This window comes from Chelonoidis abingdonii, chromosome 6 (assembly GCF_003597395.2).
Source record: "Chelonoidis abingdonii isolate Lonesome George chromosome 6, CheloAbing_2.0, whole genome shotgun sequence".
NCBI classification, from domain to species: domain Eukaryota; kingdom Metazoa; phylum Chordata; order Testudines; family Testudinidae; genus Chelonoidis; species Chelonoidis abingdonii.
This window is the reverse complement of record NC_133774.1, coordinates 228,898-243,138: the sequence shown is the minus strand read 5'-3', so window position 1 is coordinate 243,138 and position 14,241 is coordinate 228,898. Positions and strand designations below refer to the sequence as shown.

Genomic DNA, 14,241 nt, shown 5'->3' with positions numbered 1-14,241 from the left:
TTGGGTTCTTAATTTTGATAGCCTCTCTAATTTCCCTTAGCATTTCATCATCACCATTACTGTCCTGGTCAGGTGGTCGATAATAGATCCTTAATGTTATATTTTTATTAGAGCATGAAATTTCTATCCATAGAGATTCTATGGAACATGTGGATTCGCTTAAGATTTTTACTTTATTTGAATCTACATTTTCTTTCACGTATAGTGCCACTCCTCCCCCTGCACGACCTGTTCTGTCCTTCTGATATATTTTGTTCCCTGGAATGATTGTGGCCCATGGATTGCTCTCAGTCCACCAGGTTTCTGTGATGCCTGTTATATCAATATCCTCCTTTATCACCTGGCACTCTAGTTCACCCAGCTTATTATTTAGACTTCTAGCATTTGTGTACAAGCACTTTAAAAACTTGTCCCTGTTTATTTGCCTGCCCTTTTCTGATGTGCCAGATGCTTTTTTATATGACTGTTTAATATCTGATCTTGCCCTTACATTATCCTCTTCCGTCCTCTGCTCTTGACTATAACCTGGGGATTCTCTGTCATCAGACTCTCCCCTAAGAGAAGTCTGTGTCCGATCCACATGCTCCTCTGCAGCAGTCGGCTTTCCCCCATCTCCTAGTTTAAAAACTGCTCTACAACCTTTTTAATGTTTAGTGCCAGCAGTCTGGTTCCACTTTGGTTTAGGTGGAGCCCATCTCTCCTGTATAGGCTCCCCGCATCCCAAAAGTTTCCCCAGTTCCTAATGAACGTAAACCCCTCCTCTCTACACCATTGTCTCATCCACTCATTGAGCCTCTTCAACTTGGACTTCTCTGTAGGTCCTCACATCCAGTCTACAGCTTGCCAACTCCTCCTGCAGAACATCTGTCAGATCTAGCCTTTGCTGTCAATCCACTCAGCTAAACTCTCAGGAAAGCTTTTATCATCTTGCCTCTCATGGCAACACCCCTCTCTGTGGCCTTGACAAATGCAGTCCTGCCCTGCTCATACCCACTCAGCGTGCTGCTGCAAAGAGCATTTGTCAAAGGTCCCCAAGCACTGGGACTAAGGAGCTCCAGGAATGATGACCACACAGGCTCATTGCATCACCCTCCTACGTCAGGAGAGTCAGTAAAGAGCCACTGACCCCCACAGTGGGAACAGAGATGTACTCATCCCTCCACACTCACTGCAATGTGAACTCAGCCCTGCACCTCATTACTGCACAGTGCTCACAGCCTGCCAGCCTCCCCACAGGCTATGGGCACCATACATGCTGCACTACTCAGCAAGAATAACCAACGAGGAAAATTGCTTCAGCTGCAAGCAGCTGTACTGTATCCATCACCCTCACCCCTGTCCTGAGTGAGGCATTCCCTAGGAAACCCATACGAATTGCCACACAGCATCAGACCTACAGCCACTGTCAAGCCCACTATCATTTGGCCTGTGCTATACTGGAGGTCAGATTAGATAATCTAATGCAGGGGTTCTCAAACTGGGGTCGTGATCCCTCAGGGGATCAGGAGGTTATTACAGGGAGGGTCGTGAGCTGTTGGCCTCCACTGCCAAGCCCCGCTTCACTTCCAGCATTTATAATAGTGTTAAATATTAAAAAAGTGTTTTTAATATATATGGGGAGTCACACTCAAAGGTTTGCTGTTTGAAAGGGGTCACCAATACAAAAGTTTGAGATCCACTGGTTTAATGGGCCCTGCTGGCCTTGGAATCTAGGAATTTATCTTGACTCCGACAATGGCCAGCAGCAGATGCTTCAGCAGAAGGACCAAGAAACCCGCACCAGAGGATGTAGAATAATCTCCCTTCCATGAAGGGCACCTTCTGGTCTCTAATGGTTATGGACTGGCTCAAGACCAGTTCCTTTCTTAAACTCGTTTCCAGAGCTTAATTTGTGCAGGGGTGAACCCCGGCACCTCTTGGCTTGGCAGCTCAGAGCCTGGCAGCTCAGAGCCCCAGCACCACTGGGCCTCGCACGGCTACTTAAGAACATAAGACTGGCCATACTGGGCCAGATCAAAGGTCCATCCAGCCCAGTATCCTGTCTACTGACAGTGGCCAATGCCAGGTGCCCCAGAGGCAGTAAACCTAACAGGTAATGATCAAATGATCTCTCTCCTGTGTGACAGACATAGGCCAGTGTGGTACAGGAGTCTGGTAGAGGGCAAATATACTAGTCACTGGCTGAGTAGTTTTCTATCCCCTGAGTGACCAGAGCAGGGGCTGCACTGGAGTAATCAGGAACCTGCTAGAACCAATTAAGGCAGACAGGCTGATTAGAACACCTGCAGCCAATCAAGGCAGGCTAATCAGGGCAAGGGCAGCTGGGGTTTAAAAAGGGAGCTCACTCCAGTCAGGGCAGCTGGGGTTTAAAAAGAGCTCACTCCAGTCAGGGAGGGATCAAGAGGCAACAAAGGAGCTGAGAGTGAAGAGGTGGTGCTGGCTGGAGGACAGACGGAGTACAAGTTTTATGCAACACCAGGAGGAAGGTCCCTGTGGTGAGGATAAAGAAAAGGGTATTTGGAGGAGGCCATGGGGAAGAAGCCCAGGGGAGTTTTAGCTGTCCATGGCAGCTGTTACACAGAAAGGCAACTATAGACAGCTGCAATCCACAGGAGCCCCTGGCTGGAACCCCCGGAGTAGAGGGGGCGGCCTGGGTTCGCCCCAAACGCTCCAACTGCTGATCAGACACAGAGGAGTGTGATCCAGAACGTGGGGAAGATCACTGCGTGACAAGATCTCCAATAAATGCAGGGACCCACCAAGGTAGAGAGATCTTTGTCACAGCTGCCATACATCTCCACCCTCTGCAAACAGGAGGCTACGGGACAGCCATTCCTTACCCATTCCTGGCTAATAGCCAATTCATTGACTTAACCTCCTATAAATTTATCTAGTTCTCTTTAAAAACCCGGTTTATAGTCCGAGCCCTTCACAACTCCTCAAGGTAAGTAGTTCCCACGCAGTTGACCATAGCCGCCTGTGTGAAGAACTTCATTTAATTTGCTTTAAAACGCCACTGCCGCCATTAATTCATTTTGTGGTGGCCCCAGTTCTTATTATGGGAAAGAAATCTTTCCCTGTTCACTTTTCGCACACCACCCCATGGATTTTTATAAATCCTCTATCATATCCCTCTTAGGCTCCTCTCTCAGCTGAAATTCCGAGCCCTATCTAATCTTCTCCTCAATGGGACCTCTCCCAAACCGCCTAAGCATTTAGTTGCCCTTCTCTGAACCTTTTCTAAATGCCAGTATAATCTGTTTTGAGAGGAGACCACAGCAGTACAACCAGTATTCAAGATGTGGGCGTACTAATGGATTTAGTTATAGAGGGCAATAACGGATGTCCTCCATACTATTAGTCCTCGTATCCCTTTTGAAAATGATTCCTAACATTTCGTTTGCTTTTTTTGAGCTTTTTGAACTGCGCGCTGCAGCACTGCAATGACGTCATTCAGAGAACTATCGCACAGATGACTCCAAGATCTTATCCACTGATAAGTTGTAGCTAATTCAGTGCCCATCATAATTGGTAGGAAGTTGGCGGTTATTTTTTCCAATGTGCATTAACTTTACTTTATCCTCACATTAAATTTCATTTGCCATTTTTGTTGCCTGCCCCAATCCATATAGTTTTGTGAGATTTTTTTGAATTCTTCACCCAGTACTTTGGTCTTACCACTATCTTGAAGTAGTTTAGTATGCGTGACAAATTCTTGCCACCCTCTCAAGATTACCCCAACCTTTCTCCCAACTCATCTTATGAATAAAATTAAATAGGATCGGTCCTAGGATGATCCACAATTGCGAGAGAACACCATTTCCCTCTCACAATAATCTGAGAATTACCATTTAATTTCCTGCCCCTTTGTTCCCTGTCTTACAACAGCTTCTCAACCATGAAAGGATCCTTCTTTTATCCCATGACAGCTAATTACCATCGAAGCAGACTTTGGTGGGGAACTCTCATACAAGGCAATTTCTGGAAATTCTAAGTAAGCCCTATGTTGACTGGATCCCACACTAATAAGACGTGTTTTGACCCGCTTCAAAGAACGCTACATAGATTAGTAAGCCCCACATGAGTTTCCCTTTACAAACCATCCGTTGACTATGCCTCACAAGTTACATGTTTTTCAGTTGTTCTGAACAATGCTTCATTCTACATAATTGTTCAGACTAAATTTTGCCTGGTACTGGAAGTTAGAGCTACCGGTCTGTAATTGCCAAGGGATCACCTCGAGCATTTTAAATTGGATTGCATTAATTATAGCTAACTTCCATATCATCTGGTACAGAAGCTTATAAAGGACAGTTACAAACGATAGTAATAGTTCCACAACTTCACATTGAAGTCTTTCAAACCTCTTGGTATGCGCTCTGGGTCCCGTGTGACTTGTTATGTATTTCTATCAAATTAATTCCAACACCCTCCTTACGTGACACTCTCAATCTGTGACAACATTCCTACAGAGTTGCTCACCTTACAAAATGGCTCAAGGTTTGGGAATCCCTAACATCGTCAGCCATGAAGACTGAAGACTAAAGAATTCAATTTAGTTTCTCGCACAAGTACTTTAGTAATTGCTTTAGCCTTATTGCGAGTCATTGCCGAGAGCCTCCTCCGGTTGTTAGAGCGCCTTCCTGCTATCTGATATACAATTAAAAACATGATTATACCTTTGAGATGTTTTGGTAGCCATTCTTCAAAAACTCTCTTTTTGGCTTTTCTTAATTACACTCTTTCACTTAATTTGCAAGTGTTTATGCTCTTTCTATTTCTCCCCACTAGATTCTGACTTCCACTTTTTAAGGACAATGCCTTTTTTCTCTCATTGCTTCGTTTTACATGATGGTTAAGCTCAACGGTCGCTCTTGATTTTAGTTCTTTTACTGTGTTTTCAAGCTTGGGGTACTACATTTGAGTTGGGCCTATTATGGAGTCTGACAAAAGTCGTCCCATGCAGCTTGCAGGATTCATCATTTTAGTCCCGTAACCTTCTTAATTTGTTTAACCTAACCCTCTCATTTTGCTATAGTTCCTCCCCTTTGAAATTAAATGCACAGTGTGGCGCTGGTTGAGGATGTTCCCCACAACAGGATTCTCAAATGTTGTCATATTAATGGGCATAGGACCAGGTCCTGTAATTTATCTCTTGGACCAGCTCCTGTGTCTCCCAGGATATCTCATAATGGAGTTGCCTCTCCTTGCGTTGTCGTACGCAGCTGCTCCAAGAAGCAGTCACTTTAAACGTATCGAGAATTCTTCTCTCTGCATTTATCCTGAGAGAACATGTTCCAGATCAACATGGGAATGAATCCTCACCACTGTATCTTATTTTGATAGCCCTCCTCTAATCTCTCCTAGCATTTCATCCATCATCCATCTACTGTTCCTGGTCAGGTGGCAGAATCCAATTTAATCGTCCACTACTTCTTATAGACATGAACTTTCTATCCAAGAGATTCTAGGAACAATGTGTGATCAGCCTTAAAATTTCTACGTTCGTCATTTGAATCTACATTTTCTTTCACACGTAAGTGCCACTCCCTCTCCCTGCACAACCTGTTCTGATCCTTCTGATATATTTGTCCTTGGAATGATTGTGGCACAATTGTGCCCGCTCTCACATCCACCAGGTCTTGTGCCCTATTATAGCTAATCCTCCTTTATCAAAAAGGCACTCTAGTCTACGCACTTATTATTGAGACTTCTTACGCATTTGTGTAAATACTACTTTAAAAACTGTCAACTGTTTATTTGTCTGTCCTCTTCGTGATGTGTTAGGATTCTTTTAATGTGAAATGTTTCTCCCTCATGCTGAATCGTGGCCCATCCTTATCCTCTCCCATCCTCTCCTCCTGACGTAAACCTAGAGAAATCTCTATTAATAGACTCTCCCTAAGAGAAGTCTGTGTCCGATCCACATGCTCCTCTGCAGCACTCAGCCTTCCCGTCCTCAGATTTGTCACCTACAAAGGATGGCTCAGGTTTGGGAATCTCCCTAACATCCTCAGCCATGAAGACTGAAGCAAAGAATTCATTTAGTTTCTCCACAATTACTTTTATTGTCTTTAAGTGCTCCTTTTGTATCTCGATCATCCAGAGGCCTCACTGGTTGTTTAGAAGGCCTCCTGCTCCTGATGTACTTAAAAAAAACATGATTACCTTTGAGTTTTTGGCTAGCTGTTCTTCAAACTCCTTTTTGGCTTTTCTTATTACATTTTTACACTTATTTCGGCAGTGTTTATGCTCCTTTCTATTTACTTCACTAAGATCTGACTTCCACTTTTTAAAAGATGCCTTTTTATCTCTCACTGCTTCGTTTACATGATTGTTAAGCTACGGTCACTCTTTTAGTTCTTTTACTGTGTTTTTTAATTTGGGGTACACATTTAAGTTGAGCCTTTATTATGGTGTCTTTGAAAAGTGTCCATGCAGCTTGCAGGGATTTCACTCTAGTGCCTGTACCTTTTAATTTCTGTTTAACTAACCTCCTCATTTTTGCATAGTTCCCCTTTCTGAAATTAAATGCCACAGTGTTGGGCTGCTGAGGTGTTCCTCCCACCACAGGAATGTTAAATGTTGTTATATTATGGTCACTATTTCCAGGCAGTCCTGTTATAGTTACCTCTTGGACCAGCTCCTGTGCTACAGTCAGGACTAAATCTAGAGTTGCCTCTCCCCTTGTGGATTTCTGTACCAGCTGCTCCAAGAAGCAGTCATTTAAAGTATCGAGAAATTTTGTCTCTGCATTTCATCCTGAGGTGACATGTACCGAGTCAACATGGGGATAACTGAAATCCCTCACTGAGTTCTTTATTTTGATAGCCTCTCTAATCTCCTTTAGCATTTCATCATCACTATCACTGTCCTGGTCAGGTGGGCAATAATAGATCCCTACTGTATAGCACATGGAATTACTATCCACAGAGATTCTATGGAACATGTGTATTCATTTAAAATTTTTACTTCATTTGATTCTACATTTTCTTTCACATAGAGTGCCACTCATCCCTCTCCGCACAACCTGTTCTGTCCTTCTGATATATTTTGTACCCTGGAATGATTGGGTCACATTGATTGTCCTCACTCCACCAGGTTCTGTGATGCCTATTATACCAATATCCTCCTTTATCATAAGGCACTCTAGTTTACCCATCTTATTATTTAGACTTCTAGCATTTGTGTACAAGTACTTTAAAAACTTATTGTTTATTTGTCTGTCCTTTTCTGATGTGTTAGATTCTTTTTTATGTGAATGTTTCTCATCTGATCTGGCCCATCCTTTATCCTCTTCCATCCTCTCCTCCTGACTAACACCTAGAGAATCTCTATTATAGACTCTCCTCTAAGAGAAGTCTGTGTCCGATCCACATGCTCCTCTGCAGCACTCAGCTTTCCCTCACCTTAGTTTAAAAACTGCTCTGCAACCTTTTTAATGTTAAGTGCCAGCAGTCTGGATCTACTTTGGTTTAGGTGGAGCCCATCTGTAGGCTTGGCAGGGCTGAGCCTAGGCACACCTGGGCTTGCTGCATCAGTTATGAAAGTAAAAAAAATTGCTTGAGCCCTGGCACCTCTTTCATAAGCACTGGTTGTTTCCAGTAACTGGTATAATGCTGGATATTCTTGTTATCCATATAATCCTCTAATCCTTCTTTGAACCTTATTAAGTACTCGGCGTCAATGATCTCCTGTGGCAACAAGTTCCACAGTCTAATTATACTGTGAAAATATTGTGAAAAATATTTCCTTTCATCAATGTTCAGTTTTCCACCATTCAGTTTCGTTGCATGTCCCCTTGTTCTTGTGTTATGAGACAGGGAAAATAGAAGCTCCTGATCTCTCTTCTTTAGACTGGTGTTTGATATTTCTTTATCATCAGGAGGGAGAAAACTTGTTCACCTTAGTCTCTAAGGATAGAGCAAGAAGCAATGGGCTTAAACTGCAGCAAGGGAGATTTAGGTTGGACATTAGGAAAAAGTTCCTAACTGTCAGGGTGGTTGGACACTGGAATAAATTGCCTAGGGAGGTTGTGGAATCTCCATCTCTGGAGATATTTAAGAGTAGGTTAGATAAATATCTATCAGGGATGGTCTAGACAGTATTTGGTCCTGCCATGAGGGCAGGGGACTGGACTCGATGACCTCTCGAGCTCCCTTCCAGTCCTAGACTTTATGAATCTATGTCCCATCTTAGTCATTTGCCTCATGCAAGAGTTCCCATCTTTTCAGATTCTTCCTATGAGTTTTTCCAGGCCCTTAATCAGTCTTATTGCCCACCTTGTGAACCCCCTTCACTCTGCACTATCCTTTGAGATGGGGAGGGGGGGGACTAATGCTGCACACAGTGTCCAGATGATGCCAAACCATTGATTTATTTTAAGGCATTAAAATATTCTCTGCATCACCCTCAACCCCATTCCTTCCTTATGCCTCCTGACATTTTTGTTAGCTGTTTGGACCACTTCTGCTCACTGAGCAGAGTTCTCCATTGCACTGTCTGCAGTGACATCCACGTGCTTTCCCAAGTTGACAGAGTAATTTAGAATCCATCCTCCAATGACATTACTTTGTATTTATAGACATCAAATTTCATTTGCCCTCATGTTGCCTGCTCATCTGACTTTTAGGTTCAGGGTCTGAAGTTCCTCACAGTCCATTCTGGTCCTGACTAACCTGAAAAGCTTTGTGTCATCTGCAAATGTTGCTACCTCCCAGCTGATTCCCTTTTCCAGATCATTAATATATTTAACAAGACTGGGCCTAGTGTGGAACCTTGAGGCCCTGATGGAAAATTGACCATTTAACCCTCCTCTTTGTTTTATCTCTCAGAGCCAGTTTCTGATTGATGACAATACTTTGCCTCTCACCCATGACAACTCAGTTTCCTTAGGAGACAGAATAGGGTTCAGAGGCTTTGGAGGTGTTGGAGTCATATGAGCCCTGGAGAATGCTCCAGAGTTAAAAGTAAACAGCAGCAAATCCAACTTATGCTGTGCGTGCGCCAGTATCTGTGTCAGGGTGGAGAAATGCAAAGAGATGTGTTCCAGGCTCTGCCCTGAGGGGGGTTCTGAAGTCAGTTGGGGGCAGGGGCGGCTCCAGGTACCAGCATGCCAAGCAGGTGCCTAGGGCGGCAAGCCAGGGGAGCACTCTGCCAGTCACTGGGAGGGCGGCAGGCAGGTTGCCTTCGGTGGCATGACTGCGGAGGATCCGCTGGTCCCACGGCTTCGGCAGCCCTCCCGCAGGTGTGCCGCCAAATCTGCGGGACCAGCGACCTCCCACAGGCAAGCCCGCGAAGGCAGCCTGCCTGCCTGCCGTGCTTGGGGCGGCAAAATACCTAGAGCAGCCCCTGGTTTGGGGAGGGGGACTCATACCTATACCCCAAGTTAGAGATGGCACAGAACTTCTCTCTTCCTACAGCAGGTCAGAGGTTCTTCTCTCAAGTCCCTCTAGTATCAAGTGACACACACACATCCCTTGTTCTCCCTCAAGCAGCTGCATTGGCCAAGTACTGCCTTTGAGTGCTTTGAAATGGGCAGGTGGTAGTGCGCTATTCCCCTTAGCCAGGTTGTTTTCACACAGGACCAATGTTTGCCCACGTGCTTCTTTTTGGTGAGTGAATTAATCCTTCATTCTTCTCAGTCAATAGCCCTCCTATCTCACATCCCACACGCAGGAGTGGACACACTGCTGACTACAGTGGGCGTTACACTCTCGCCTACTTCCACTATCAAATTCCTTTCATTTTTATAACCACTAACAGGTAACTTTCCTTGGCAGTCAGTGTCACTCTGTGTCAGTGAAGGTCTCCATGCTGGTTGCCACGAAGTATCACATTCAAAAACTGGCATTTTTCACTCAGAACCTTAATATTGAGGGCTAGGGCTACTTTAGCCTGGCTTCCCTAGCACATCCCACTGTTGCTATAATGGCTGTAGCTCCACCATGTGCAGTGAATTCTGAATAAAACTGCAAGTCTTGTAAGCCTTGTCAAAACAGCTACCAATATAGAAGAGGTTTAAAAAAAAGACTTGGACAACGTATCATATATAGATCAGCTAGTCTAGACAAAAGACATCCAAGTATATAAGTACATGCACACTTATTGAACCACTGACAAGTCCTAAGTCCTCAGACTCATGGGTCGCAAAGGAGGTATCTGAAGGCAGGAAAAAGAACATGCATGCCTGAGCAATATTTTTATATCCCTCCCTGGTCCTTTGTCCAATCTTCCACTCCTTGTAAGCTTCTTTTTTGTGTTTACGATCACCAAGGATTTCATTGTTAAGCCAAGCTGGTCTCCTGCCTTATTTACTATTCTTTCTACACATCGGGATGTTTTTTTCCTGCAACCTCAAGAAGGATTCTTTAAAATATAGCCAGCTCTCCTGGACTCCTTTGCCCCTCATATTATTCCCCCAGGAGATCCTGCCCATCAGTTCCCTGAGGGAGTCAGTCTGCTTTTCTGAAGTTCAGGGTCTGTATTCTGCTGCTCTACTTTCTTTCTTGTGTTAGGATCCTGAACTCGACCATCTCATGGTCACTGTCTCCCAGGTTCCCATCCACTCTTGCTTCCCCTACTAATTCTTCCCAGTTTGTGAGCAGCAGGAAGTAATGTGAATAGAATCTGCTCCGTGTTCTATTGGTACTGGTTCTACTGAACCTAGGTGTATGAGATGGTTTAATTCTGGTCGCAGTAGATGTTTATGAGAGGGATCTCTGAAGAGGAACTGGGAGGGTGTGTGTGTGGGTGGGGCGGGGGGGATGGAGGAGCCAGTCTTGATTTCTCTTTAATACCCATTTGTCTGATGTGATGGTTTGTGAGGCTGGGTTAAATGGGGTCAGAGGGTCTCCAAATGGATGGCAGGTAGCAGGTGTTTCCAGCACTTGAAATTGTGGGACTCTCAGAACCTTGACAAAAACTTCAAAATTGTTGTTTTGAGAGAAGTTTCTGGGATCTCGAAGGCTGCGGCAGAGGCTGTCAGCATCTTGCAGGTCTCTGTTTCTGTCTTTGTGGGTCATATTGCCTGTGAGATTGAGTGTAAGGCGCAGACTGAAATCTTTGTGATGCATAGTACTTGCCCTGCTTTTTCTTTTTCATAGGTATGTACATGCCCAGGAACTTCAGCTTCACTTTGGAGTCCTTCAACATCTGAAGGGACTCATCAGTTTTGGCTGCAAATAGTTTAGGCTCTTCAAACAGAAGATCCTTGACCGTCAATTGTACTACTCTGGGAAAACCAGAGAAGTGTATCCAGGATGCGTGTCGCATGACTATGGTTGTAGTCACGGTGTCTGTGGAATCCAATGAAGCTTGCAATGCTGTTCTAGCAAGCAGATGCCCCTCAGAAATGATGGCCCTCAATTGTTCTCTTTTCTTCCAGCAGGAATTAAATACATTCTGACAGTTTTGAGTAATTTGTGGAGTTTCACTTAGCCAATAATGCCTCGTAGTTGGCAATCCTGAATCATAAAGTCACCGATGAGTAGGCCTTACGACCGAAGAGGTCTAGTGGGTCTCTGCCAGTCCCTATCATACAGGGTGGTGCTGGAGTGGTGTTGTCTGCGCATTCATTCACTTCCTCCACCACCAGAAAATTTTGTGTGGGATGCGAGAAAAGGAATTCCATTCCCTTAGAGGGCACATAATACTTTTTGTCCAACCATTTACAGCTGGGTGGGATTGTTGCGGGATCTGCCAGATGGCTTTTGCCAGTTCAATGAGTGCATCATTAATTAGTAAAGCAATTTTGGAAGAAGTTGATATATGCAAAATATCTAGTAGCTTATGTTGGGAGTCAGTCACTTCCTCTAGTAAAACTGTCCAATGAGTCTACCACTCTCTTAGAAAGACCTCAACGTGTTTAAAGTCATCTCCTGCAGTGGGAGATGGGGGCATGATGGTTTCATCCAGGGAAGAGGATCAGATATTTGCTGGGGATGCAACTTCCTGGTCTGAAACCTCCTCCACCTCCCCAGCTGCCTCTTCTGGGGACTCAGAGGGTCCCGGTACCAAAGGTGAAGGTGAATGTTGTGACCTCACCCTGGGTGAACTGGCAGGCTTGTGATGTTCTGGGAGGTATGCTGCCCATGGGTTCCAGTAAGGCCACTGTAGTGGAAAAAGCAACGATGGCATCCATAGGTGCCCGCACCAGCTCTGAGGTTCAGACCCTGTATGATAAGCCCTTTGTTGTGATGGACCTAGTCTGGTAGATGGGGGGGGCGGGGGGAGTGGTGTGAGGAGCAGATTTCTCCTTCGTCACTGTCATCCTAATCACTCAAAAAGGGAGGAGCAGATCTGGGCAACGTGGTGAGATAGCTAGGTACTGATTGAGCTGGAATGTCAGTAACAAGAAGAGGAGATTAGCAAGTCTGTATGGCACAGGAATTGCTGTGATACTGTGAGCACTGGTGCCACTCAGGGTGTTCCGGGAGGTACCCACGGCTACGGTATGGTTGCTGGTGCTGAGGATCACACCATATTGGTTATGCCAACAGAAGATGACATCATGGTCTGTAGTAGTGCCAAGTGTCTCGTAGTCTCCAATGGTGCCAAGGCAGAGGGTTTCAATTTCCCTTTATTGCCCTTGTCTGAGCTAGTCTGTTTAGGGTCTTTTGCTCTTGTGGTACTTGCTGTACTGGATGATCCCACTATCTTGGCTGTGGAAGGTCCCGGGGTGGTTGGTACCAGCAGGGTATACGGAGTTGGGGAATGCTATTTCTTGGCAGATTCCTGGGAAGGTGAAGTTGGAGCCTGCTTTTTAGTTGCCTTCTTGGCAGAGTGCTCTTTTGCATGAGCCAATAAAGCAGAGTCTCCATCAAAGGCTGCTATGGGAGACTGTTGTCCGAGGGGGTTGTGATTCGGGCTTGGACCTGGGTGCAGTGACTTTTCCATCATGAGGGGTTTCAACTGCAGGTCCCTTGCTTTCTTGGTGCAGACTTTCAGGTTATGGCAATGTGAGCATTTCTGGGGACATGTATCTCGCCAAGGCAACGGACATACTGTGAGTGCCTGTCCAAGACCAGGAGAGAGAGCCTGCATGTAAGGCAGCATTTAAAACCAGGGAGCCAGGAATGCTCCTCAGAGAAGGGTTTTCTCCTGCAAGGGAGAACTATTCTCTCTAAAGGATCACTGAAACAATTTCCTAATGTGAGAGAACTTTTTTTTTAATAAAAAGGTAAGTAAAACAAACAGGGAAGGAAAGTTAGCTGTCGATTAGCTTATAGTTAACTCTTAACTGAGTAACTATGCTATTTAGGGTTAGGTACAGAGGTGCTGCTAGTTGCTCTGACTGAAGCCAAAGGTGGTAGAGAAGGAACTGAGCACTGCAGTATGTAACCGCCTGAGGCAGCATGAGACAGGGACAGTGCTTGTGCAACCCAACCAGGCACTGCTACTACAAATCTCCAATTAGAAGCGCAGGGGTGCACAATTACCTAAAGCGGAGCACCCACAGGGACCCTCCTTGAAGAAGAACCTAAAGATTTCCTATGTTGTGTTCCATGTGACTAATACCCCTACTGTTCTGACAATGCTGTGAGAGTCACCGCAGATGCGGGGTGAGGTGCATGAATCCCTGAAGAGCATCCAAATTTCCAACAAGGTTTGTCTCAGGCCAGGTCTACACTACGAGATTAAATCGATTTTAGATACGCAATTTCAGCTACGAGAATAGCGTAGCTGAAATCGAATATCTAAAATCGATTTACTCACCCGTCTTCACTGCGCGGGATCGATCCGCGCGGCTCGCTGTGTCGAATCCAGAAGTCCGGTCGTCTAGCTGGAGTTCCGGAATCGATCTAAGCACGCTCTGGGATCGAGATATCGCATCCAGACCAGACGTGATATTTCGATCCCCGAGCAATCGATTTTAACGTGCCGATCCGGCGCGTAGTCTAGACGTGGCCTCAGTTGAACTCACTAGACCAGGGGTCGGCAACCTTTCAGAAGTGGTGTGCTGAGTTTTTATTTATTCACTCTAATTTAAGGTTTCACGTGCCGGCAATACATTTTAATGTTTTTTAGAAGGTCTCTTTCTACAAGTCTATATATTATATAACTAAACTACTGTTTTATTGTAAAATAAACAAGGTTTTCAAAATGTTTAAGAAGCTTCATTTAAAATTAACTTAAAATGTTGATCTTACGCTGCTGGCCCACTGAGCCCACTGCTGGTCTGGGGCTCTGTTCATCTAGGCTGGCAGTGGGCTGAGCGGGCCTGCGGCCAGGACCGCAGCT

At 45.1% G+C, this 14,241-nt stretch overlaps 1 long non-coding RNA gene across 1 annotated transcript in view; it reads left to right on the top strand.

Moving 5' to 3' along the window:
* Positions 1-11,257, top strand: part of LOC142046956 (uncharacterized) — a 17,625-nt gene extending 6,368 nt beyond the window's left edge. The window contains exon 3 of the long non-coding RNA XR_012656042.1: positions 11,106-11,257. This is a non-coding gene — a long non-coding RNA (uncharacterized LOC142046956). The remainder of the gene's footprint in view (positions 1-11,105) is intronic.
* Positions 11,258-14,241: the final 2,984 nt, after the last annotated feature.